This window comes from Chelonoidis abingdonii, chromosome 3, assembly GCF_003597395.2.
Source record: "Chelonoidis abingdonii isolate Lonesome George chromosome 3, CheloAbing_2.0, whole genome shotgun sequence".
Lineage (NCBI taxonomy): Eukaryota > Metazoa > Chordata > Testudines > Testudinidae > Chelonoidis > Chelonoidis abingdonii.
In genome coordinates, this window is record NC_133771.1 from 158417872 (window position 1) to 158442990 (window position 25119).

The window sequence follows — 25119 nt, forward strand, 5'->3', positions numbered from 1 at the left end:
AAAATCCAGCCCATGGGCAAAATGCCAGGGATTCCAGAGCCTGCAGTTAGTGGAAAGCCTTGGACAAAAAGTTGTCTAAATGGGGCCAGGCTTAAGCCTGCATGTGTTTCCATAGGCAAGAGAGCTCCCTACATGGGCTGTGCTGAGCTCTCTTTACTGTTTGAGGGAAGACAGTCAAAGCGTCCTGAGTCTCTAGGCAGCATAGTAAGGCAGAGCCAGTCTCGGAGGTAAGAGGGATCTGGGCTACTTAAGGGGGGAGGGATAGTTCAGTGGTTTGAGCATTGACTTGCTGAACCCAGGGTTGTGAGCTCAATCCTTGAGGGGGCTATCTAGGGATCTGGGGCAAAAAAATAGTATTTGGTCCTGCTAGTGAAGGCAGGGGGCTGGACTTGATGACCTTTCAAGGTCCCTTCCAGTTCCAGAAGATAGGTATATCTCCAATTATTATTGTAAAAGAGAAGAGCTAGGCTTTGTGGATAGGCACTCTGTGTAAAGTGTGGCACACAGACCTCATGTGTTCCTCTTTGTCTGCCCCACTTGGAAGTGGTGAGTAGCATCCCACACTAGCTAAAGGTTCAGGTGGCCTTCAAGATTAATCCCAGGTAGTGTGTGTTTCAGTGAACTAGATACCAAACTGATGGGCACCTTAGATATCCATGCCTTTGTCATCTCAAAACTGAATGACTGTAGTGAAGTGGTTCTCAAACTATGGGTCAGGACCCCAAAGTGGGTCACAACCCTGTTTTAATTGCGTTGCCGGGGCTGGCTTAGACTTGCTGGGGCCAGGGCTGAAGCCAAAGCCCAAGCCCCACTGTCTGGGGCTGAAGCCCTTTGGCTTTGCCCCCTTCTTCCCCCCAGGGTGGCAGAGATGGGGGAGGGGGCATTCAGACTTCAGTCCCCCATCCTGGGGTCATGTAGTAATTTTTGTGTTCAGAAGGGGGTCATAGTGCAATGAAGTTTGAGAACCCCTGGTGTAGTGACTTAGCGATGACTTGAAATCAACACCAACCTGGGCTGTAATCTAGAGATGAATGTCTCAGTATTCCATTCCAAATGCAAGGGGTCATGCAGTCCCCTCTGTGCTTGCTGATCTCCCGATGTGTCACGCTGCACATGTTCCTATATTTAAAGTAATCTCCACCTGAGATGAAAACTACAGTAGGACATTCTGATTTCCCGTTTTATTCAACACCATCATGGACTAAAATGCGCACTCTAACCTGCAAAATCTCAGTTGTCCTCCCAAAGGAACTGGCCCTACTTCTATGATGAGATCACTTACATCTAGACTGGACCAAACACTAGACAGCACATTGTAAGGAACAATGCTATGTTGGCCACAGGGAGGTGGACTACATTAGCCGGTGGACCTTTTCCATTTCTAGCTTCCATGATTCTGAGACCCCCAGTGTGTTCTGGAATATGTCACGTTGGGAGAGTTTAGTTTGTTCTTGGTAGCCTTCCAGTTTGTGTCTCAAGAGGATCCTTCATAATATTTATATTTGCCTAACTAGAATGAAGAAACTAATTGCTGTGTGTAAAGCATTGGGTAAATGTATAGCACAAAGTTCTGAGTTTTTAATCATCGTAACATGGTAGAACTTTGCTAATAGGCCCTTTACTAGCCTGCAAATTTTATAACCTACTTAGCTCTCTTTGCAGAGATTTAGTAGCAGATGCTGTAGTGGGGGTCTCTCTATTACTCAGACGTTGTTTTAACAAAATATTTTAAAGTATATTGGCTAGTGCATTATGAAGTATAGTCATGAATAACTCCTTTTTAATCTCAGCTATACTTTACCTCCAGTGTAGCTGAGAGCAGAATTTAGCTGTCAAGTAGTGTGGACCAGTTGGGAAAATTGCTCTGCTTGTCCATGCCTCCATTTCCTCATCTGTAAAATGAGGAGACTGGTACTGAAACCATCTATATAAATTGCTTTGAGATTATAATTTCTAAAAGAAACCATCAGTTTTGCACTCCAATATCCTTGCTCCCTCATCTTTGTTGCTTACTTGCTAACTCACTCTATTTGGTAACTTTGCAACGGGTCCTGCAGTTGTGGGTGGCAATTAACAAGGTTCAACTGTAGAGATTCTTCCGCTGTGTTAATTCTCTCACACAGACTGACTAACCAGCAGGCACCTCCTGGTGTCCTTGTGAGGTAATGTTGAAACACAAGGAAGGGGAAGGTGCTGAAGAAGGAAGATAAAATAAAAATGAAGACTGTATTTTGTTCAGCATCCTGCATCAAGCCCAGCATGGCTGTATTTGAATCCTGCTGATGGAATGTCCTGACGACATGTTTATTTCCACCACGGTCCTGAAATGTAAACAGGACATCTTTGGATGGTAATCCAAGGGACAGGAAATGACTGGGAATCTTGAACTCTTGGGCCATTGGTAAGAAACAAGGAAATGAACTCTCAACAAGTTTGCAGATGACACTAAACTGGGAAGAGTGGCAGATATGCTGAAGGGTAGGGATAGGATACAGAGGGACCTAGACAAATTAGAGGATTGGGCCAAAAGAAATCTGATGAAGTTCAACAAGGACAAGTGCAGAGTCCTGCACTTAGAGTGGAAGAATCCCATGCACTGCTACAGACTAGGGACCGAGTGGCTAGGCAGCAGTTCTGCAGAAAAGGACCTAGGGTTTACAGTGGACTAGAAGCTGGATATGAGTTGACAGTGTGCTCTTGTTGCCAAGAAGGCTAATGGCATTTTGGGCTGTAGGGGGATTGCCAGCAGTTTGAGGAATGTGATTGTTCCTCTCTATATGACATTGGTGAGGCCTCATCTGGAGTATTGTATCCAGTTTGAGGCCCCACACTACTGTTTAGTCTGCAGAAGAGAAGAATGAGGGGGGATTTGATAGCTGCTTTCAACTACCTGAAAGGGGGTTCCAAAGAGGATGGATCTAGACTGTTCTCAGTGGTACCAGATGACAGAACAAGGAATAATGGTCTCAAGTTACAGTGGGGGAGGTGTAGGTTGGATATTAGGAAAAACTTTTTCACTAGGAGGGTGGTGAAGAAGTGGAATGCGTTACCTAGGGAGGTAGTGGAATCTCCTTCCTTAGGATTTTAAGGTCAGGCTTGATGAAACCCGGGCTGGGATGATTTAGTTGGGATTTGGTCCTGCTTTAAGCAGGGGGTTAGACTAGATGACCTCCTGAGGTCCCTTCCAGCCCTGATATTCTATGAAAATCCTGTGCTGTGGATGGAGATGTCTGTGTATGCAGGATATCTGAGTGTATGCAGCAAGCAAAGCAATGGTCTAGGACAACTGCATCTGGCCCAGGTGCACCTCCATAAACAGAAAAATCCTGCATATGAGCAGAAATCCTGCTTTGTGGAAATTGAGTGTTGGAGTGCTCTAAATTCAGCTTATGGGAGGTAAGTAGAGAGAGCATTTATAAGAATAAGTATAACTTCATGAATTTATACAGAATAAATAGCATCTCTGTTCATTATAGGGCCTGTGCTTCCCTATAAGTGCTGCAGAGGGGAACAATGTTGATGTGCATGAAAGTGGTGTGCAGCAAGTGCCCAGGCCAGTCCCAATAGGCCAGGACATGTGGCTGGTTGGAGGTAGCAGAGCCAAGGATCAACTGGTCTAGATGACTTGCTGCAGTAGAAAATCCATCCTGGTCTTAGAAGAGAGCCCCAGATAACATGCTCTCCCTTGTTACCTTCCAGTCAACAGCTTCCACTAACTCAGTGGGAGAGTAGAGGCAGCGTGGAGCATCAGTGGTAGGATGGCTCTGAGCTGGGAAAAGGAGACTTCAGGAATACAAAGGAGCTGGCGCTCAGTACAGAGCATGAGATTCACGTTATTGGAGACTGGACTCCACATGGGCTCTGCATGCTTAGAAAACTTTGGTTCTTCCGAGTGCCAGCTGCTAATCCCTCCTCTGTCGTATCCCTTGTGGTAGAGAAGAGAGGACTTGTAATGAATATAAAGAGGGTCCTTTATTAAGAATGTTTGTTCTCCTGGGTGTCTAGCTCCCAGACTGACTGGCTGCTCCCTCATGCCACCACACAATGTCTTCTAAGTACTGCTTTGGACTTTGGTTATGGAAGGGACTGTATGCCACATACAGAGAGTGAGTTAAATCTTCTATGCCCTTAACCTTGCCTGTTTAATAGTAACTTCCTCCCTTCTGTGGGTTATGTGCACAGAAAAGGATGACCTGACTCTATGTATTGCTGATTTTAAATGAATAATCCAGTACTCGTTGTTTCTGATTTCCCATGTTAGTGCATGTTGACCATGTGCTGGATTGTGCCTCTCTGCAGTGCTGCATGGGCTGGGTTTCCATCCATATCTGAAATTGGAAATTAATTACTTAGAATTATTTATTAAAGGTGAAACTGGCCCAGTTTCTTGTTATCTGCCAAGCCTTGAGGCTCTGAGTTGCATTCTTTATATTGCTTCAGGTGTTAGGTGATTTCATCAATGCAAGAAAGGCAAAGTCCCAGATTCCTTCTCTCTTGGCAGCTAAGAGAGGAGAAGTGACTTTTAAATAATTTTGAAAACAAAATATTAAGGTACCAAATTGGAATGGGGACTTGTTGGGCAGGCTTAAATGAAAATTAAATGAAGCTACGTGGTTCGCACTTTATCTTACACAACTTTTAAATTTTAATATTGAAGGCTTTGATACTGTGATTGAATCCACTGTTGCAGACCCTGGCACCTGCATGCAGTATCACTGAAGTTACAGAGGAACAAGGGCTTATGCTAGCAGATGCAACTGCAGGATCAAAGCATAGGAATATCATTTATTTGGAATTTCTCCCAAGCCCTAAAAATCTTCAAGAGGAAAGTGATACATGGGAAGGCTGGAGCTTCACTTACATTTAGGTTTTCATGTGGGTTTTGCTTACATCTAACTCCGGGGTGTTCTTTAGATGGGTTTTCTGCTCCATAGGATATTTTGAGGTTACGGCACAAGATTGCAAGTCAGAAGATACGGGTACTATCTTGGGCTCTGCCACTGACATGGTATATGGCCTTGAGTAAGGCACCTAGGCTCTGTGCCTGTTAGATAGGGGATAATATTTTTGTACCTCACAGGTTTGTTGTGAATCATAGTTCATTGCTGCTTTGAGCATGGTTCAGATTTTTGGGTAGAAGGTGCTATCCAAGTGCAAAGTGTTATAACACACAAACTGTAGCAGTCTGCAGCATAGGTCAGTGAAGGTGAGGGTTAGAGTTAACATTTCCACTGTCCAATTCTCTGTACTGCTTGGCAAGACTTGAGCTCAATTTATTTGGCTTTAACAAAGAGAAGGTTAAGGGGTGACTTATCAGTCTGTAAATACCTACGTGGAGGAGAGACATTTGATGGTAGAGGGCTCTTCAATCTACCCACAGGTATAACAAGATCCAGTGTCAGTGGCTGGAAGTTGAAGCTTGACAAATTCAGACTAGAAATAAGGCCTGCGTTTTTAACAGTGAAGATGTATATCTGTGTCTTTCCATACCAGCATCCCCTCTAGTGTGAATTAGCAGAGAATGTTTTGGCTGATTGCTTAGGCAGAAGAGCACTCAACATCCATGGAAGAGGGTCACTTCGCTTGTCTACATTGGCGTTTCTCTTCATATCACCCACTGTTTCCCTGCTACTGGTGCTGCTCTGCCAGCTAGGAGGCGGTTAGGCAACATGGTAAAACTCCAGAGCCCTGTGCTAGTATTTCCACCATTGCCATCACCAATGGTGGGACTGCAAAGGTGAGAAACTGCTGGTGTAGATAAGAGAGACTAGTTATTCATGTAGGACCAGTTTTTTTTCCAAATGCTCAGCACCTGCAAATGAGGCATCCACATTGTGATGCTGCTGCTGGCCAGTTTTTCAAAAGGGCTCATGCTCCTCACTAGAGCTGGCTGAAATTTTTCATTTTAGTTTTTCAATCAAAAATGGCCTCCTTCCAAAACCGGGAACATTTGCAGAAAGTTTCCAGTTTTCCAAAGTTTTCTGCTGTTTCATGAAATCAGGGCTGGGTGGGGGTGGGGGCAAGTGGGGCAATTTGCTCTGGCACCCGCAGGGGCCCCCCACGAGTTTTTCGGGGTCCCTGGAGCAGGGTCCTTCACTTGCTCCGGGGGCCCCAGAAAACTCTTGCGGGGCCCAGGCCCCCACAGTTGCTTCTGCTCTGGGTCTTGGTTGGCAATTTGGCGGCGAGAGGGTCCTTCCACTCCAGGACCTGCCGCCGAAGTGCCCTGAAGACCCACGGCGGGGGGGTCCTTCTGCCCCGGGACTCACCACCGAAGTCCTGGGTCTTTGGTGACAATTCGGTGGGGGGGCCCACCGCTGAAGAACCCAGGCCCCCTGAATCCTCTGGGTAGCCCTGCATAAAATCTAAAAACTTCAAATTTTTGAGGCTTGTGTTCCCCCCAAATGCAGTAAAATGAATGATGCCCAGAAGTGGAGTTTTTCCCACTTCCTTTTTCTTTTTGTCCCTCTGAAGCTTTCTGTTGCAGTTTGAAAAAAAGCAGTAGAAGGGGGGAATTAATTTATCCCTAGAAACATGCAAAGCTTCCTGTTTCAGAACAAAAATATACTTTGGAACTTTTTTGCAAGGGGATGTATGTATTACATTTCTACCCACCATGCTCAGCTCTTCTGAAAATCTGTTCCTTGCTTTGGTTCCTTGATGGGAGCTGGACTTTTTGTGAAAACTTGGCCCTGACTGTGAGTGTCAAGCTGTTTGGAAAATATGGCTCTAAACATCTAACTTTGAGACTGTCTTGAACCAAACCGTCATACTAAAGTTGTAGAGTATATGTGTGAACCTGCATTTGTAAGGCGGCAGTAGTGAGAGTGGGTGGCAGAACTGATCAATAAGATAAATGCATTTAAAAAAAAAAAAAATTTCCTGGTTGAAATTTTCAAATATAGTAATATGATCCGTTTGTGTCATGTGATTGAACACAATGCATATCATTGACAAGCATGTGCCTCTGAATTAGGCCCCACTTTGCAAGAATTCCCTGAAGGGCTAAGCATAGCGCAGAGTCGAAACTATCCCTTAAACTTCTTCAGGTGGGTATTTGGAACTGATGGATCTGATGCATGTTGTGCCAAATATTTCTTTCTTTGCAGAGACCTAACTCCATCTGGTCATGAGAGATCTGACATGGACTATGCAGGCTCAGTTTCTGCACACCAGAGGCCTGACCCTGAGAAAATACCTAATTTCACTGGGGTGAAAATTGGAAATGCTCTGAAAAACTCCAGTGTGCTAGTAGCATAGTGGGGCCTGGTCTGAGAAGAGAGAATGCTCTGGCCCTCCATGGCATGCCCTGACAGAGCCCATACCCCTATTGGGGACATCACACTTGTTCAGGAGTGGGATCACCTAATACGGTGGTTCTTTCCTGCCTTTAGCTGCTAAGACTTGATGAAAACCAGGTTCCATAGACTGGGAGCATGGATGCTGGTTTTTGAAACAATTTGAAAGAGAGAGCTCTCCCCAGAGACTCCATCCCAGGTTTTCTCTAGAGGTTGTGCAAGGGAGAGTGGGAGAACAATGTGTCAATGCTGTGTTGTGTGTCCAGCCAGTAAAAGTGGCCTCAGTCGATGGAGAGCATATTTGATTCTGAGCTCCTACTGACCTGGGAGCAACCTTATCTGCAGCATTGATATGGGTGTTAATGGAGCCTTCCTCAGGTCTGGTTGAAAGGGAGGGGCTGTGGGTTTCCTTGGTGTTGAGGGTGCTTGGCGGGGCAGGGGGAGTCACCTGGGAGAAGGCTGAGACTGGAAAGAAGGGGGGAAAAGAATAAGAAAAGGAAGATCAGCTTCTCATTACTGGAAAGTTGGCACTTGTTGGTGTTCTGGTCTCTGAAGCCAGGTTTCTGTGGAGACAATCTCCAGTACATAAACTGTCAGATGTTTTGGGAGCTGCATGCCGCTGAGCAGGAAATTGTTCACATTCTTTATCTTCCACATAGCAGGCTCCGGAAAAGCCCTGCCAAACATACTGTTCCTAGACCTCAGGGACCAGGGCTTGAACTCTGGGAAAGGCTCACCAGAATTGCATTCATCTGCTTTCCAAGCATTTGTCCTGAAAAGCTTCCTAAGGGAAAAGATTGGATGACACTTGATTGGCTCTCCTAGAGCTTCCAAGGCCTCATCTTGCTCCTAGTGACATGGGTGGTTGAGCCACTCATTGACTTAACAGAAGCAGGAACAGTGATGAACAGAAATGGGTCAGAATCAACAGGCTACGTCTGAAACCCCCTGAACTTTGGGGAAAAATCAGATCTGGATCTGAATCTTGCAGTTTGGGCTCATCTCCAATACCAAGGATCTCTTCTCAGCTAGTGGGACCAATGGAGGTAAATGAATGCTAGACTGCTGAATGGAGTCCATCTCAAGTGCTGCCTGGCTTAGCTGGTATGTCCCCTCAATCTTCCAAGGGAGCATCAGATCTTCAAAACAGGCCTGTGTATTCTGTCACCATCACACCAGAGCTGATGTGGGAACCAGCAGTTGAGAGGTTAAACTTATTGTACTGAGATGCAATAAGACTGGTGTTGCTGTTGAAGAGACACAGCTTTACAAAGACTCCTAGATACTGTATGTTTGGGAGGTGCCTGGGTTGGAAATATTCATATGAATGAGATTGTTTAGTACCCATGAGGTTTCCTTTAACTTTGGAAGGGCTCCTAATGCTGCCAAAGCTGCAGTTTCCCCAGGAGTTTCTAGTGCTCAGTGTTTCATGTAGTTTAATAACTAGGCTTGGGAAGGGGGTGGGGCAGCTGCCTGCACCCAGCTGCTTGTGTGAGGAACAGCTTGTGCACTCTTACCTTCGGCTACGTCTTCACTACCCGCCGTATCGGCGGGTAGCAAGCGATTGCACGGGGATCGATATATCGATCCCCGAATGCGCTTATATCGATTCGGGTTGGTGGAGTTCCGGAACGGAGTTGTGGAATCGACAGGGGGAGCTGCGGACATCGATCCTGCTCCGTGAGGATGGTGAGTAGTTCGATCTTAGATACTTCGTAGCTGAAGTTGCATATCTAAGATCGATCTTTTCCCCCTGTAGTGTAGACCAGCCCTTCTGCAAACAAGAAATTGGAGGAGTTGGTGTTTTTTTGCTTGCAGACATGCTCCCTAAAAATTCCCTAGGCCTGCTAGCAGGGAGGCTGGCTTAGAAACAGCTCAGTACTGCCACATTTGGACTGGCCTGGGTTTTTTTAGATCAATATTTCAAAAACACCCTTTTAATGCCTTGATATTTAGTTCTGCACCCCATCCTACTCCTCCACTGATCCTCACAAGTACAGGCCCAAACATAGTCACTCCAGCCTATACCCCATCTAGATCTGCACCAAGCACGCCTGACCACTCATACATGAACATACACACATACCTCTCTCTCTGTCCATATGCTCACAAGCAAGCCAAAGAGACCCCAATACATGCCCACAAGGAAGGATTGCCCTCTCTGACAGATCCACATGCCCATAGTTGGGCATATGCACCCACCTCCATCCAGCTCAGGTACACTATGCTGTCATTTTCAAGATAAAATAAGCAGTGCTTTATTCACACAGCCCCTGAAAAAGCTATCAAAAGAACAGTTAAAAATTGACTTGGCTTTATGTTTGTATACTGTGTAGCTGTCCTAGGAAAGTTTTTCATAATGACAAACACTGTGCAAGTGGGACAGATGACTGCATCCCTCTGACTGTCATAGCCTCTCTTCTCTTGGCTGATCAGACCCACACAGGCTTTTGTCTATACACCCCTCTCTCAGTGTATGATTCCCATTAATGCTGATATTGTGCCACTCACCCCTGACCTGCTATCTCAGCCCTGGGCTCACCACATACAGCTCTGCCCATGCCTCTCGCCCCTGAGCTGCTGCTGCCCCCCCCTGTTATCCCAGCCCTGGGCTCCCCCGACCTAGCTCTGCCAGTGCCCCTCACCCCTGACCTGCAGCCCCTCCCAGTCCTGGAATACAAAAAGTGGCCTAAATTCATCTCTGATTCAGTTTATTTAGTAGTGTTACCCCAGGGATTACTCTGGACTGATGACTCTTCCTTGTGGATATCTGCTTTCTCCTTCTGATCTAAATGCATGGCACGTCTTTGACATTCCCTTTTGTAACATAAACATATGCGCGCGCACACACGTTGCTATAATATACAGAAATTCAAAACACTCCACTGCACAGACTTCTACCCCAGGGGACAGAATGAGAGAACAAACACACAGCAGATGTTAGTGGTGTTGCTTAATGCACTACAAGAAAGTGCTCTGATGCCACAGTGATGAGCACCATATTGGAACTTTTTTGGAGTAGACGCTTAGTGACATGCACAGGGCATGTTTCGTTCTGTCTCCCCCTATACCAAATCCAGCCTTTGTAGACCAGCTGTTTGCTTGAGGAGGGAGTTGATTTGTGCTGCTTCACACCATCCCATCCTCCTCCTCCTTTCTCTGCCAGTTGCTGAGGATTCATTTATTGACTTCTGAATGAAGGGCGTGTCCTGGCTAATCTCTCTGCCAGAGGTTCCAAGAATTGGCTTGCCATGGCTTTTGACTCTTACAGAGATGCTGTCGGTTCCTCTTTATTAAGCCAGGGTTTGTTGAGGTTTTCTTGTTTTTTACCATGCAATGTTTGTAAAACCTTTTTAGAAGCTTGCGAAGGAAGCAGCATTCCCTGAGAATTTCCAGGAGGCTGAAGGCCATTTTCTCCTTCCCCGCACTGCCCCAGCCCATCCTCTCCAACCTTCCCCCCCCCCCCCATGTACTTTGTGCATTAACCTCTAACACTAGCAGAACTAACATGGGCACAACTGCTTCTGCCACACATGTGGATGTTATTAGTGATGGACCCTAGCTGCAAAACTAAAACTTCTCAATAGAGAAGGAAATGTGGCAGTAGTGAGTGGGAATGGGGCCAGAGCTGCATGAAACTTGGTGCTCTCAGTATATCTGAAGCCATAAAGGGTAGGTGTGCACTGCAGTTTGGAGCCTGACAGCCTGAAGAGAGACTTGTTAGCCTGGCTCGAGCTAGGGCCCTAGAAATGGCAGTGTGGACGTTGTGGCTCTGGTGGAGACTCAGGCTAGCCACCAAATCTCAGACACAGGGTGTCAGGTAGGTTTGAGAGCCTAGGTTGCTGCCCAAGCCTCTGCATTCACACTGCTATTTTTAGTGCACTAGCTCAAACCCCACTAGCATAAGTCTGTCCACCTGGGCTGCGAGACTGACGCCTAGCTGCAGTGTAGACATACCCTTATGGGACTGCTTTCTGTGGGGCTCATGTCTTGCTCCCATTTCAGGTTTGAATGGATGAGAAACTGACAAAACTGCTGAATTCACCAGAGTTGCACCAGTCTGTGGCCCAGATAACTCCTCCATCTAGGTTCCACCCCAGATATGAGTGTGTTAAATCATCTTTGCAGCACTATACATATCCCTGCCCTGGATATGCTGAGGAGAATCTCCCCTGGACTGAGGGGTGCTGTGGACAGGGCAGCCCAGGGGGAGGGAGGTGCACACATTCTTCTGTGGCCATCTCTGCACTGGAGAACCTCATATAGGAGTAGGAGGTGAGAATTGGTTCCCAGAGCCAGCATCCTGGGGGAAGTCTTGGGCCTGTAGCTCCAGTGAGACTGTTGTTAGGAAGCTGGGGAGAGCCACAGAGTTGGCATGATAGTACGGGATCTCAACACAGATTTCCCTGGCTGCCTCCTGTGGGTCCCCCTGAGATCTTCAGGGTTTGGAGCTTGTTCTTCACCTCCCCTCCTCCTCCCCCAAATGATTTCGGTAAATCTCCTCTTGACAATTTGAGTACCGTTTTCTGCCATTCCCTGCCCTCGAGCCCTTCCTTGAGTGGGTGCAGGCCAAGGCAAGAAATCCGGCCCTGTATATTCTTAATGGAGCAGGTGGAGGTAGCTGCATTGTGTTGGGACAGCTAAAATTTTCCTTTGGCTCCTGAGCATAGTCGTAGACTCTGTTTTGCTGGTAGGTGCCTCACACTGGCTCCTCCCCCTCCCCTGAGACTACCTTTCCTGAGCACCTCCCCCTTACTCCTTTCTTCCTCCTCCTGCCTTAAGGGTGGGGAGGAGGAAAAGGAGCCGGTGGCAGGGTAGGGCAGCCCCACTCAACAGCTGATCAGTGGGGCAGCCACTGAAGAGCTGCTGGAAGCTTAAGGCCAGTCACTGAACAGCTGATGGTAGCCTCAGGGCCATTAGATCGGCAGCCACAGCCAACCCTGTGGGTGTTGAACACCCCCTTTTTTTTCCTCTGTGGATGCTTGAGCCCCTGAGCACCCACAGACTTGGCACCTATGCTTTTGAGCTTTTTTGCTGCTGCTTTTGGTTTTGTCTTGCGGGGGGGGGGGCATGTGTGTAAGGAATTGCAGGTTTCCCTCTGGCAATGGGGGGCAAGGGGGAGGAGTCTGATCCTTTGTTTTAACAAGGGGAAGCTAAGTGGGGTTGAGTGTTTTATTGTTTGTAAATGGGGAGGGCTGGCTTGTGCTTTATAGTCCAGGAAACCTGCATGAAAGGTTTGCTTGTTTGTCTTTGCCTTTGAACTGCACTGCCTTTTTTTTCCTTTCCCCAGCATGTAAACATTTACAGTGTTGGAGCACCTGTCACTGTAAATCGGGAACATGCAGCTCACTCACACAAAGCTGCTGCTAGTTTGGCAGATCTTTCAGTGTTTGGGTTTGAGGTTCCTTAAAGGGATGTTATCAACCTACCTTTAAATGCATATATCTACTCATGGGTATTTGCAACTGATGCCTTGGGAGCTTTGCTGACCAACACTCTTCATTTTCCACACAAGCATGCTGGCGAGCATGTCAGACTGTGAATGCGGGTATGTTTAGGGTGACCAGATGAGAGGGAGACAATATCGGGACACATTTGTGGGGGGCGGTCTGCTGGTGGAGCAAAAAAAAAAAAAAAAAAGGGCGAGTGCTGCAGTGGAGGAAAATATCATCAGGACAAATTGCATCCTGACCAAAGATTGTTGTACCCTAGATATGTTGTAGGATTGCAGATGTCCAGCTTTGGAGTTGGTTGGTTGTGATAGGCTTGCTGGTGAATGGGGCCTGCAGACACCGGTCTGTTTTTGTTGGGTTGCTGATGCATATCAGACTTTGTACCTGGTTTGTCCTTGTAGAGCTGCTTGCAATTACTGGTTTTTGTGTAGGGCTTGCTTGAGGAGCGCTAGGCTGGTAGTGTGGATTTCATTTTCCAGTCCCTGGGGCTTTTTTGTGGGGTGGGGACCAAATCCATGTATAGAGTTAGGTATAAGGGGGAGAGCACATGAGAGCTTTTTAAAACTAGCTAAATGAGTGATACCCATAGAACACTGACAGACCAGATCTCAAGAGGTCATGCAGTTAGTGGGGAAAAAATCTGAGTGTCTGTCTTAAATTGCTTTCCAGTTTCCCTTGACATGTTCTTTCTCCTCTCTGAAGTGAGTGCTGCTCAGGTAGCACAGCATAAAACCTCCTCTCCTGGAATGCTTTGGGATAGGGAAAGATATGTGAAAACTGAAGCTGTCGTTCCTGTCCCTACACACAGTCCCTCGCTCAGATGAGGCTGAAGATTATTGCAATGGGGGGAGGGCATAGTGAAAACCCTGATTTGGTGAGGTGAGAAGGCCTGAACCCATCCAGTGACTGGCTGAGTTACAGAAGCACCATTTGCTTTCCAGTGACCTTGGCTATGCTTTGTTCTCCTGATTGAGGTAAGCGGATTGCATTGCCATTTGCAAAGGGCTGAAAAATCAATGACTTAGACTCCTCCTGGGGCTAGTGTGGTTGGCGCCTTCTAAAAGTATGTCTGCACAGCAAAACCCGGACATGAGCTAGCATACCTGAGTTAGCTTGAATGCAGCTAGCGCGGGTAACAGTAGTACTGAAGACAGCGCAGTATGAGTGGTACAAACTCAGCATGGACCCTGGCTATGTACTCTGCTTGCTAGGCTGCTCTGAAGCCCACGCTATGCTGTCTTCACTGCTATTGTGACCCATGCTAGCTGGATTCAAACTTGGATAGGCCTGCCGGTGACCAGCTTTTGCTATGTAGACATACCCTGACACACAGGGCCTCATTCTTCTCTCTCACATCAGTGTATGCCCAGCAACTTAAATGGAGTTACTCAGGACTAAGGTTGAGAAGTTTTATTGAGAGCATCCATTCTAGTAAAGAGAGCTACATGGCATTGACTAAAACACGCCCAGTATCTTCTGCCCCAGCGTGAGAGACTCCCCTTAGATGGGTCTCCCTTTCATTGAGTTCTGCTAAATTAAGGCAAAGGGCATAGTCTTAGGGCCAACAAACAGTGAGCATTGTATGGAGACATAGCTAATTCTTAACAGAGCCCTTCTCTGAACAGGAGAGAGAGCTGCCATCACCTCTGCGCTTAGTCTCAGTACTAGTTGCTTTTGGCTTGCTGCTCTTTCTTCTGGGGTGGAGAAATGGCTTGAACAGAGTGGTACTTTTTTGGACCGGAAAAGACCTGCTAGTTTAGGAGGGGATTGGTGCCCTAGCCGGTGCTGTGATCTGTGTATAACTGGGATAGATTCTGCAGGGTTCTGGGTGGTGGTGGTGGCGGTGGGATCTCTGCTTTGGTTGTTGCAGAGTGTGCTCAGGAATACAGGGAATACTTTCATCCCTGCAAAAGCATTTCTCACCCTCGTTGTGGGATAAAGAAATTGGGTCCAAATGTGTGCCTGGGACAATCAAAGGCCATATACCAGGAATAAATGGCTTAGTAAGTTTTTGTCCCAGGAGGCATGAACATCTGTCAGGCTTAGTGGGAGTCTCACATACCCATGGAGAGGCAAATGTGTAGAGGAAGCCTTTGCTGGTCTGCTCATCTGAGCACCAAAAGCTGGACACATTACAACCTGCAATTCATTTCATCCTGAAATTACTGCCTTTGAACTGCAAACCATATTTTTTGAGCAACATCTCCCAGATCTATTTTGGGAGATAAGGAGAAACTGTAGGTTCTTTGCTGACCCCTTCTCCATCCCCAGAACCTACAGAGCTTCTTTTTTCTGGGATCCCTGGCCATGACAGGAAAACATTCCCTCCCCACAGGACCTAGTTTTGAAGACCTCTGGTCTCTGATAAGAAATGAGGTCATCTCAGCTTAAATATTTGAAGATCTTCTTGCAAAGGCATGATGTCATTTCCTGGTTTGAACCATGGGCTGGTTGATCCACTCACATTGCCACCACATCGAGGCCCTTCCGCAACACAAGCCCTGCTATAATATCCCCACAGAGCATGGCAGCCTTCCAGCCAGAAAGCTGATCTTCCCATATTGCCCTTTGCTCCAGTCCCTGTGATAAATGGCTTCCTTGGGTTCAAATATTTAGTAACTTAAACTTAAGCCTCGGTCCTTGGAGATACTCTCTCTAACTCAGAGAAACACTTTCCTGAGGCCGGAATGATCATTTAGGAAGGCTGAGAGATCTTGTTTCCAAGGTGCTGTCAGGGTTGCTTTCTCTGATTCTTTTTAAATGGAAGTATCAATGCTCCATCTCTCCGAGGGGCCAATCTTAATACTTGTACACATCATTCTTGTTTAACTAGGGCACTGTTATGTCACCCTCTCTTTTACACAGCAGTTTCTTGGACTAATATGGGGATCACCCCTTTTGAGGACTCTTTCCACAGGGTGACTGCTGGGAAGCAAGTGGCAGGGTGCATGCTGTTAGCATGTTGGGATGCATTGTCAATCAGAGTAGAGGTGGGGGAACTCCTTAGTTGTGGGAACATGCTGTACTATGTCTGTCTATTCATGAAATACTCTCTGGGGATTAGGGTGAGTCAGTGCTGTCATCAGGAGGCTCTGCGGGAGATAAATCACTTTTTTCTCTAGAGTATGACCTTTCAGGAGTGTAGGAAATCATTGTCCATGATATAATCTCTGATCCCATTTTTGAAATTTCAGCATGAACAGGATATCCTAGCTGGCTCTTAGCACTCCTATCAGAGGAGCCTTTTCTTCTGAGTCAATTTTCCTGTTGAAGAAAGCATTTTAAAAAATTCATTCAGACAATGAATTTAAACCACCTGATCTGGCAGGTTAATTCTGTTGGGGTGACCTCACTGGAGCCCAATATGGTTAAATAGCAGTAGTAGTTTGAACCCAGAGCTCTGAGTTTTCCCTGCTGATAGTCATGTGGTTAGATCACAGATGTGGACCATGTGAGCTGTATTTGAGAACAGGCTGTAGATAGCACAAGCAATTGGAGACTCAGCTTCTGGAAGAGGTCACCCACAAGAGCAGCTCAGCACTGTTGGAGCAGCGTTTGCGTAAGCCACCGTCTAGTTCCCCACTTTGTAGGTGTTTGGAAGTAGACACGCATCTCAGTGGTCAGCTTCTCCGTTGTAAGCAGTGGAGCTCAGGAGGAGTAGACTTCCCCCCACCCCCCATGACACACTTCTATGACAGAAGGAGCGCATAGGGACTGAGTGGGATGGGGAGAGAGCCTTTCCATCTTCGTTCCTGGGCTATATTCAAACAAGCAACCAAAGATCTCTATTCTGATACACATGGGACTTGATTTGTTAGCTGTAATAAGAGCCTGCATCTCCGACTGACTTCACCTGACTTGTTGGCACTCAGCAACCCTGAAAATCAGCCCCAATGTCTCTTTCAGGGGGCTCCCAGCATGGTTAAACTTATTTAAGATATTACATGATGGCATAGTGCAATAACCTAACAGTGCGAATCTTGTGTTGCAGGTGAGGTTTTCTACTGCCTGACAAGTAAAAATCAGTGAAAGCCTTATCTCTCTTTTGTAGCAGGCAGGGAGTGGTCTTGTATCACACATTCTACTCCCATCATTGACCCTACTTAGCAGAGTCTTCAGAAAACCAAGAAACGAACAGGCCATAAAGAGAGAGCTGCTCTCTTACCCCTCCAGGCGGTGGGCTGGCTTTGTTCACATCTACATTGGTGCCAACCTGCCATAATGTTACTGCCAGTTCTGGGGGGCAGAGGGGAAGCTTGCCCTGCTGTTATCTGAGCTGTACTTGTCTTGTACATGAACACAAGGCTTCAGTAGCACTCTAACAAACTCTACATGGACTTGTGAAGAATGCAGCAAAAGAAGCTGTTTTAGGTGATGACTTGGATACAGACATATGAAGCCTGGCAGACCATTTCCTGCTGTACAAAAGCAGAGGGAAAGGTGAGATGATCCCATGTTGCAAAGCCAGGAGATAATGCAGAAAAGTTGTTTGCAGCACTAAAAGGAAAGGAGGAGATGGCAGTAGAGCTTCAAATAGAATAAAACACAAGAACCAGGAGAGGAAAATTACAGGAGGGTTATTCTTACCATAGGATGTTTCTGTTTCTAACAGTGGGCAGGGTGCTGTATCAGCTTCATGAAGCAGCTCATCTTCTGAAGTCCTAATGGAATATTATGGAAATGAACATGCCTGGATCAGATGGCTGAGAAACAATTTGTGTGTGGCAGAAGTGGGCGGACTGGAAATAAACTCTCTTGATATCTGACTGGTGCCATGTTTGAATCTCTTAACTTGCTAAACTCTTTCTGCCAAATGCTATCAAAAGCCTGTTTGACATCTATGAAGTTGTTGTAACAGGTTTGGTTGTGATCTATGTACTTTCTGATATGTCTTATCACAAATAACTGATCTACTGAACTTCGTCCTGGTAAATCTGGCCTGTTTCTCTGCAAGCACTGCTTCTGTAAATGTCTTCATTCTTCTGTGCAATGTCTTAATGAATGCTTTTCCCAGGAGACTCAGGCCTTGTCTACACTTACAGTTTTGCAGCGCTGGCCGTTACAGCTGTGGTCGTACAGCTGTGTACAGCCAGCGCTGCAGTGTGTCCACACTGACAGCGACCCAGCGTGCAGATGTGTCCACACTGCACCATGTTGCCAAGCGCTGTTGTGAGTGGTGCATTGTGGGCAGCTATCCACAGAGCACCTCGTCCCAATTTGTTGCTGGGTTGTGGGAAGGGGACGGAAGGCGGTGCGGGTCATTCCGCGTCCTGTTCCAACGACCCGTGGTCCATTGCTTCCCTTTTCAGCCTTTTGGTGGCCATTGTTGATTCTGCTGCGTGTGATTTCAGGAAGAATGGAAGCCCGAGCTGCTTAGGATGTTGCTGTATGAATGTTGCCAGCACATCCCGTCTGGGCAGCTGATCTATTCCTTATGCTCCAAAGTGACGTGAGAGCTCAGATGATGAAATAGATGCTGCTGACACTAAATTGCTTGTGCAGTAGACGGACGTGCTCTGCAGCGTGGAACGCCGCCTTTGGGCTCTGGAAACAAGTACTGAGTGGTGGGATCACATCGTCCTGCAAGTCTGGGTGACGAGCAGTGGCTGCAACTTTAGGATGCGAAAAGCCACTTTCCTTGGGACGTGTGCTGAGCTCGCCCCAACCCTGCGGCGCACGGACACGAGACGAGAGCTGCCCTGTCAGTGGAAAGCGGGTGGCTATGCAGTCTGGAAGCTGGCAACTCCAGACAGCTACCGATCGGTCGCAACCAGTTTGGAGTGGGAAAGTCGACCCGTTGAATAGTGGTGATGCAAGTATGCAGGGCCTTAATCGCATCCTGTTCAGACGAACCGTGACTTGGGGAATGTGCAGGACATTGTGGATGGCTTTGCCAAATTGGGTTTCCCTAACTGTGGAGGGGCAATAGATGGGACGCATATTCCCCTGGCACCACCCCACCTGGCATCCGAGTACATTAATCGGAAGGGTAGTTTCTCAATGGGTTCTCCAGGCGCGTGGTGGGTCACGTGGGCGTTTCACTTGACATTACACAGGATGGCCTGGAAAGGTGCATGATGCACGCATCTTTTGGAACAGTGGCCTGTTTCAGGAAGCTGCAGGCAGGGATTTTTCCCAGACCGTAAGATCACAGTTGGGGAGTCGAAATGCCCATTGTGGATCCTTGGAGACCCCACTTATCCGTTAATGCCTGGCTCATGAAAACGTATACAGGGAAGCTTGACGAGCAAGACCGGTTCAACTACAGGCTAGCCGGTTGCAGAATGACTTGTGGAGGGGTTTTGGCCGTTGAATGGGAGATGGAGAAGTCTCTACGGAAGCACACGTGTGGAAAGCAGCATCCCAGCATATAAACCGCGTGCGTATCTTCCATAATATTTGTGAAGGGAAGGGTGAAACCTGTCAGTGACGAATGGGCCCCGAGTTAACGCCTGGAGACTGAATTTGCCCAGCCAGAGAGCAGGGCTAATAGAGAGGCCCAGCACAGTGCTTCAAGGATAAGGGAATGCCTTAAAGGAGCACTTGAGGCTGAAGCCAACAGTAATGTTGGGTGCCTTCCACTGCAGTTAGAGATTGCTCACAGCAGTTACTTTGCAGTGGTTTCATTGATTTGCAGTTCCTATTTTTTGCTTGTAGTAATGTTACGTTTCGTAATAATTAAACGATGAATAAAAGACAAGAAATCCTTTATAAAATACAAAACATAAACAGGAAGGGGGGTACGGTGATTAGCATACACTCACAGGTTTGAATATGTCTTCCTGAGGGCTCTGCACTGCCTGCTGCTGCACTTGGGGCACTGCCTGCTGCTGCATTGGGATTAAATGCTGCATGGTGAGGTGTTGAGTGCATGAGGTAACGGTCGTAGTTATCAGGGCTGTGAGGTGAACGTACTGGTGTTGGGGCAGTTTGGTGGTGGTAAGCACCAGGATGCTGGAGAAGGGTGTTTGAGGAAACATTTGGGCACAATGTGCTGAGTTTGGGATGGACTGAGGCATCCACGTAGTGGTCTGCCTGCATGTCTACCATTGTCTGAACCATCTTGAACCGGGGCTCGTGGGAGGGGGGGCGCGTTCAGGCTGGGTCCCTGTCTGCTTTTTTCTAGTACTGCTGGCCAGGGGGCATTAGGCAGACCAGGTGCTGGGGAAAAAAACTCACAGAGAAAATTCCCCAGTCCCCCAGGGCAGAGCAGCCGTGTGCCACGTGATCACAGAAACGCGTAGGACAGGCTGCGTTAGCACCCTACAGGGACACTCAGCACCAGTGCATTGGGGGTGGGGGTCTAGAGCCCAGGGCCTTCCCCAAGTCCAGAGAGACTTGCCCCTTCCAGCTGCCCCCGCTGTCTCTTTCCAGGCCAGGGGCACCTGGTCTGTTCATCCAGCACATCTGGCTTGATCCTTGCAGATGCGGGGCCCGTCAGTTACCACCCTTAGCCGGCTACAGATGTGTCTCAGCCTGTTCTCGCAGGGACCGTCGGCCATCACCCCTGCCTCTGGAGGGGTCGCTGCACCTTATCCATGATCACCTAGCTATCGAGTTCGCACAGAGGGGAAACTGAGGCACACACCATCTTCAGAGACATGTTGAGAAACATTCCCCTTCGTCCTGGGAGTGACTGCTCCCCCAGGGGCGGGGAATGCAAGACACTGGGTGTTTGCTGGCAACTGGGAAGCACTGAGGACTCTGCCCACCGGAGCCTCAACCCCGCCCTGCTGCAGCCCCCCTGGCAGCTCCGGCTTGTGGGTTGCCCAGCTGAGAAAAGAGGGACTGTCAGCCGCCCAAGCACCGGCAAGCCCTAGCGTGGGAGACACCCGAACCCAACTGGGATGGAGACACAGGCCTGGTGCGTGCTCCCAGCTCTGGGGTGGGGGGCTTGCAGCGCGGTCAGCCCCCTTGGGTCACACTGGCTTGTGGGGGGAGCCCCCCGGCCTCCTCGGCTGCGGGGTGAACCTCAGAGCCACCCGGCCCCCTGCAACGAGTCCCGCTGGCGGGGCACCTTGGGGAGACTTGAGTGACCCAGCCAGCGCTCTGAGGACACCCTTGGTGTCACGGAGCAGAAAGTTACAGCCTGGCCCCCTGGGGGTCACTTCAGAGCCAGAGCTCGCTTCGGACCCACTTGAGCCCCAGTCTGGAGCTTCCGGCAAGCCCGCTTCCCGGCCGGAGCTCCGGCAAGCCCCGCTCTCCCGGCCGGAGCTCCGGAAGTCTCCCCGCTCTCCCCTCCTCTCCAGGCTCTGAGCCCAGGGCAGTGGAGTGCTAGCCTGACCAGAGAGGCTGAAAGGAATGCTGGGATAGTCCTAATACCCTGGAGGCCAAGAAAAACGCTGGTTGAGTGTCCACACCTGATGACCAGCGCTGCATCACCAGCGCTGGTCTCCCTACACCGCGAAGCAGACCAGGTGTACAGCCAGCGCTGCAAACAGGGAGTTGCACACGCTGGCTGAGCTTTTAAGTGTAGACACCTGCTAAGTTGCAGCGCTGTAACCCCCTCGCCACGCGCTGCAACTTGCAAGTGTAGACAAGCCTCAATAGGAGGTTCCTCTGTATATCTTGCATTCGTTCTTATCCCCCTTTCATGGACCAGACTATTATCACTTCCCGCACTCACTTAACGCTTGTTTATAATCTTGTTGACTATTATGTTATGTCCTTCTTTACCTCATTTCCCTGCAGCAGCTTTACAGTTTCGGGTGCCACTTTCCATGACCCCCACCCCCCCACTTTTTTCCCCTCAAACTTTCTGGAGAGAGCTTTTTTTCTAAGAATTCTGGCATCTGCTCTCCCTTGTTTGTGCTGGGAAGTTTCTCCAGGATCACTTCATCTACTGTGTTCTTCACTTATTCTTTGTTCAAGCTGATGGATGACCTCTACAGCAAGTCAGTGAGAGTAGACAAGAAGCTGAAGGAATGGTTTTCGATGACCACATGAAAGTGATGATGAATGCTATCGCCAGATTTGTTCAGCTCGGTAATGGCTGAAATGGCTATAGCGCTGGGAAATAAAAAGAGAGGAGTCATGTTATGTGATAGGACAGTGCATAACTTTAGATTCGCAGATGATAGTGACCTCACAACATTGACCAAGCCGGTTTCATAGAGGATAACTGGTAAGAGAGACAGGGAAAGCAGGAAATTCTGACTGAAAATCAGTATAGAGAAGACAAAATATGGCAATTTGAAGACTAGAGAAAGGAAAAGATCAAACTGACACAGAGCTAGAGTAATTGAGAAAATGTTCTGTACCTTGGAGACTAGTATCAAAGAATGGGAATTGTGAAGGTGGAATAAAAAGAAAAATTGGACACTGCTCTGCATGATCTGGAAGTATAAAGACATCTTGATTATGCTAATACTGCTGTATGGATGGGAATGCTGGAGTCTGAGGAAAGCCATGGAACAAAATACCTCAGATATAAACTGACTGAGGGAAATGCTGAGAGTTTCAAGACTGCAGAGAATAAAAATTGAAGTGATAAGAAAATAGATAGGGCAAGAAATAACATGGTTACAGAAGATTTGAGAAAGATGACTGCATTGGTTTGGACGTGTATCAAGAATGAACCTGGAAAGGATACCAGACATGATGATGATGATGATGCCAGAGTGCAAGGAACTAGAAACTGGAAGACAAAGGATGCATTAGATAGACATGGCAAAAAAGGACATAGAACAAAAAGGTTTAAAGGTTAACGATGCCATGAAGCTGGAACAAGATAGAAAGTGATAGACTTCATTCAGCCCTGTATCACTGAGTTGGTTGACAGGAATCAGAGTTTGAATCTGTCTTGCAAGATGTATGCTACTTTGGGGGCAGCAGCTGGAAATATCTGATCTACCTTTGGGCATGCTATCAAGGTGCTGTGGCCACTGATGAATCAGGAGACAGGTACTGAGTGTATATTGCATGTTACCTTCCTGCTGCTTCCTCAGGATAGGGGATCCTTGAAACGGTCAGTTGGCCTGTATTTGGGAAAACACAGGTTGTTGGTCAGTCACAGATCTAAAAAACCTTTATCTAAACAGGTTTTACTTCTTAAACGTTGTTCCTACCACAAATCATCTTCATGAACCACAAAAGGTCTTTGTAGCTATGACATTTGTCATGAATCGAAGGCAGGCTATTCCTTAAAACTGACAGACATAGTAAAAGACAGCTGTTGGCGTGGGATGTACATGCACTACCCATGTAAGGGCCATGCATATGCTCTAGGCAATGTGGACTAAGGACACTCATCACTTTGTAAGGTAGATCCCCACAGATGCATTGTATAAGGAGGGAACAAGTAATCTGTGTAGCTTGGACTCAGGTGTACATTTCCCAGATATTCCAGGGCTTGCTTTTCCCCTTCTCTGAGCTTAGCAATGGGTTATGTGCCGCACAGTATCTGTCAAAGGCAGCCACTGCTCATGCAAGCAGTGGCAGACTTTTCCCAGATAATCTATTTTCAGACTCTCTTAGTCAGCACCAGTGTCATTCTGAACACTCTCCCCATAGACTAAGGGCATAGTTCACCCTAGTGTAGCCACATAACCACTCTCACTGGCCCCAAACCCCAAGGATACAAGTCCAGGGGCTGTAACCAGCTCCTCAGTGTCAGTCTGTAATCTCCTGCCCCTGAAAGCATCAGGGCAGCCAGAAAATATTTTTATCTGAATACTACTAAAAAAATGGTGGTTTTCTGTGTACAACAATCCATCAGGCAAGACTCCAGCCAGCCATTCTTCATGAAGATGCATTAGGTTAAAAGTTCAACATTTTCACCAAGTTGCTGGCTCGAAGTGCAAACCTACTTATGTAATGTTGAGGTTTCAGGGCACTGAACCTAGATTAGCCCTTGTCAAAAGGCTTAATGAAAATAAAAATACTGGAATAAAATACTGTTTAATCTCTTCTTAATTTCGCTTTTTAAAGTGAATGTAATGCTGGTGCCAAATTGACAGCCCTGTAGTTTCAAGGTAAAATGGAGGACTTCAAACAGGTATAGTGTGGGAGGTACCTCGCCATGTCAATGTGTTTCAGCTTTGATTTAGAGGAACCATCACTAGGGCCAAGAGAGAAATTCAGAGTCTCGAGACATGCTCAGGTTTCAGTGGGGTATCCGTGTTAGTCTGTATCAGTAAAAACAACGAGGAGTCCTTGTGGCACCTTAGAGACTAACAAATTTATTTGGGCATAAGCTTTCCTGGGATATAACCCACTTCATAAGATGCATGGAGTGGAAAACACAGTAGACAGGTATAAATATGTAGCACATGAAAAGATGGGAGTTGCCTTACCAAATGGGGGGGTCAGTGCTAATGAGGCCAATTCAGTCAGAGTGGATGTGGCCCATTCCCAGCAGTTGACAAGAAGGGGTGAATATCAACAGAGGGAAAATTATTTTTCTGTAGTGACCCAGCCACTCCCAGTCTTTATTCAGGCCTAAATTGATGGCGTCAAGTTTACAAATTCATTCCAGTTCTGCAGTTTCTCATTGAAGTCTGTTTTTGAAGGGTTTTTTGTTGAAGAATGACAACTTCTAAGTCTGTTATTGAGTGTACAGGGAGATTGAAGTGCCCTCCTACTGGTTTTTGAATGTTACTATTTTTGATGTCTGTGTCCATTCATGTTTAGTTTTTTGGTGCATTTGGCTTAAACTGCCCATGACTGATAAGTAGTATCATTCATGCTAATGGATTTTTTTAGAGTAGATATCTGTGCTAAGAACTGAACTGAGACCCACCAACTTTTAAAACTTCGGGTATGTCTACATTGCAATTAAATACCTGCAGCTGGCCTGTGTCAGCTGACTCAGTCTCTGACTGTGAGACTGCTTAATTGTGGTGGAGATGTTAGGGCTCAGGCTGGAGTCCAGGCTCTGGGATCCTTCCTCCTCACAAGTTCTGAGAGCCCTGACTCCAGCCTAAGCCTGAATGTATAAACCACAGCTAAACAGATCCACTGCTCAAGCCCCACAAGCCCGTCAGCTAATGCTCTCCAGCCATGGGTGTTTAACTGCAGTGTAGATATGCTCTTAGTTCTGCAAATGGTCATCAGAAGCATACTCAGTCCTAAGTGATTCCAGAATGAGAAAGCAGTGGGATCACAAATTGGACCCATCTTTTCCATGTGGCATTGTAGAACGGTAGCTATTAGGATACTGCACCAACTATACAAGGAGATAGCAATTTAGGCCTTGTTTACATTGAGGTCTTGCCCTGGCTACAACTGTCAGGGTAGAAAGGCAAAACTGCTGTTTGCACCAGTGGAGCATGACTGTGCTTGAAATCAAGGTAGGCACCTGTCATAACTAGATAGGTAAGGTAAGGGTTAAGTTTCTTTTACCTGGAAAGGGTAACCAAACACCTGACCAG

At 47.3% G+C, this 25119-nt stretch overlaps 1 protein-coding gene across 4 annotated transcripts in view; it reads left to right on the forward strand.

The window, feature by feature from the left end:
* DAAM2 (dishevelled associated activator of morphogenesis 2) overlaps window positions 1-25119 on the forward strand; it is a 260805-nt gene that overhangs the window by 64204 nt on the left and 171482 nt on the right. The window contains exon 1 of one of the 4 annotated variants that reach the window (XM_075064271.1): window positions 7977-8984. The exons of 2 other annotated variants lie outside the window; for them this stretch is intronic. The gene's annotated coding sequence lies outside the window, so the exon portion shown is untranslated. Of the gene's footprint in view, window positions 1-7976; window positions 8985-25119 lie in introns of those variants that run through there. One more of the 4 variants, XM_075064270.1, reaches the window with a different exon arrangement.